Source organism: Lipotes vexillifer, unplaced genomic scaffold (genome assembly GCF_000442215.2).
Source record: "Lipotes vexillifer unplaced genomic scaffold, Lipotes_vexillifer_v1.1 scaffold223, whole genome shotgun sequence".
Taxonomy (NCBI): Eukaryota; Metazoa; Chordata; class Mammalia; order Artiodactyla; family Lipotidae; genus Lipotes; species Lipotes vexillifer.
In genome coordinates, this window is record NW_006788663.1 from 232,979 (window position 1) to 236,125 (window position 3,147).

The window sequence follows — 3,147 nt, forward strand, 5'->3', positions numbered from 1 at the left end:
CCCTCCCGCTTCGGAGCACAGGCTCCGGACGCGCAGGCTCAGCGGCCATGGCTCACGGGCCCACCCGCTCCGCGGCATGTGGGATCTTCCTAGGCTGGGGCACGAACCCACGTCCCTTGCATCGGCAGGCGGACTCTCAACCACTGCGCCACCACGGAAGCCCCCTCTAGCTTTTTGGAAAGCGCTTTTAAGCTTTGTTAGTTGGGACTAGAGTACTAAATTAGCCTAGGGCTAATTTTGCCCCACTATTGTGGCAAAGCCGATCTGATGCCTTGTGAAATATGCCTTGCCACTCTGAATGCTGGGAACAGGAACTGGACCTGTGTGATCTCCAAGAATTGTTCCTTCTAATTCTTTTGGATGGTTCTTTTTCTGGCTTCAGGTAGTTTCCTCACATGCATGCTGAAGACTCAAGGGGGACCCTCAGCAGATAGCCACAGCTTCCTTTTTGTGCACCTCTCTTCCCTTAGGCATTCTTCCCTGTGAACTCACCACCTTGACCAGCCCAGATTCCTCGCTCCATCTCCTGAACTCAGGGAAACTACTGGGCTCTGCCTCGGTTTACTCTCTTGGTACCATGGCCTGGAAATCCTCTCCAGGAGGTAAGCAGGGACAATCATAGGGCTTACTTCACTTATTTCCTGTCTCTTAGGAATCACTATCTTTAGTTGTCTGATATCCAATGTCTTAAAAACTGTTGTTTCATATATTTTGTCCAGAGGTTAGTCCAAACCCTATTACTACATCTGGGCCAGAAGCAACAGTATAAGCATAGAAAATTAATAGAGCTAGGGGTTATGATTAGAACATAGGCATGCATATCATAAAGCTTAAAGAGGTAATATCATATAGTGGTTAAGAGTATGGACTCTGGAAAAAAGACTTCCTGGATTCAAATTCTAGCTTTCCATCTTACTAGCTATAAACCCTTGGCCAGTTATGTAATCTTTCTGGGCCTCAATTTCCTCATCTTTAAATGGGGATCATAATGGTCCTATCTCATTGGAATGAGATGAGGGTTAAATAGATTAACATGTAAAGCATTTGGAACAGTGCTTGGTTCAGAGCAAGCATTCAATAAATACTGGCTATTACTATTCTGAATACAGTAGTCTCCCCCTCTTACTCACAGGGGATACATTCCAAGACCCCCACTGGATGCTTGAAACCATGGATAATACTAAACTCTGTATGTACTGTTTACCTATACATACATACTTATGATAAAGTTTAATAAATTAGGCACAGTAAGAGATTAACAACAATAACCAATAACAAAGTAGAACAATTATAATGATATACTATAATAAAAATTATGTGCATGTGGTCTCTCTCAAAATATCCTGTTGTACTGTACTCACCCCACTTCTTATGATGATGTGAGATGATAAAACCTCTATATGATGAGATGAAGTGAGGTGAATAAAGTTGACATTGTGATGTATTGTTAGGCTACTATTGACCTTCTGATGTATTGATGAGGATCATCTGCTCCAAGTGTTACTGGATTATTGAGATGATCATTGAGATCATGACAATGTTGATGGTTGGATGCCAGGAGTGGATGACATTAATGGTTGGGGATCCTGGGTGGAATAGAGCAGGCGGCACAAGATTTCATCAAGCTACTCAGAATAGTGTGCAATTTAAAACTTATGAGTTGTTGGGCTTCCCTGGTGGTGGAGTGGTTAAGAATCCGCCTGCCAATGCAGGGGACACGGGTTCAAGCCCTGGTCCGGGATGATCCCACTTGCTGCAGAGCAACTAAATCTGTGCGCCACAACTACTGCGCCTGTGTCCTAGAGCCCACGAGCCACAACTACTGAGCCCGCGTGCTGCAACTACTGAAGCCCACGTGCCTGGAGCCTGAACTCCGCAACAAGAGAAGCCACTGCAATGAGAAGCCTGCGCACCGCAACGAAAAGTAGCCCCTGCTTGCCACAACTAGAGAAAGCCTGCACGCAGCAACAAAGACCCAACCCAGACAAAAATAAATAAATAAATAAAATATTAAATTACTTTTAAAAAAAACTTATGAATTGTTTATTTCTAGAATTTTCCATTGAATAGTTTCTGACCATAGTTGACCACAGGTATCTAAAACTCTAGAAAGCAAAACAGCGGATAAGGAGGGACAATGTACTTGTTAAAAGTAGCCAGCAGATTTGGCTGTGAGTTCTCTAGTGACCCTAGCAAAGTGGAAATATTGGTTACATGACTTAGTGTCCATAAAATATATATGAACTCTTGTATAAGCGAAGTACAGATTTCAGAATGTTTCCTCCCAATATTTCCTCATAAAGAGGATACTGTGTGTGCCTGGAATAATATACCAGCCAGAGGGAGTTTCCCAGGATTTTGTCTTTACCATCCCTCCAAATAGCTGATAGCTTCACATCAGAGCTCAGTTCAGTGAAAGTGACTCCACTGGGACTGAAATATTGTAGTACCTTTGGTCTGGCTTAATCCAACGATAAAACGTATGGTGTCAACATAAAACTACTGAACCACATGTCATTTGGGCAGTTCTCCATAAATACAGGGGGGTCAATTAGGAACCAATTACAATGGTTCAGGCAAGACAACTATAGCCTGAGCCAAAGAACTAACTCCAGGATGAGAGTGTACTGGCAGGGAACAAGCCCACTGCACAGTGAGAATCCACAAGGCTTGGCAATTTACTCAGTGTATAGCTACAGGGACGAGGAACTTTCAAGGCCCAGGAATGGATGTATGGAAAGATGGAAAGAAAAAATGATCTTTGCGTTGTTCAAATTTTCTATAGCTTTACAAATAGTTTGTCTTCTTCCTCTATCAGCTACTGAGGAAGATGTGTCAAAATCTCCCACTATGTGGATTTGTCCATTTCTCCTTTTAATTCTGTTTTATCTATTTGGAGGCAATGTTTCCAGTTGTTACAAATATGTGCTGCTCATTATATCTTCCTGATGAACTGTCTCTTTTATCATTAAGGCATTTGACTCTATCCCTGATAATGCTTTTTGGCCTAAAATCTATTACTGTTGCCTTATTTCATTTTTTATTTGCCTAATATATTTCCCCCATCCTTTTAACATTTCTGTGTCATTATCTTTTGAATGCATTCTTAATGCTTCTTTTTTTTTTTTTTTTTTTTTTTTTTTTTCC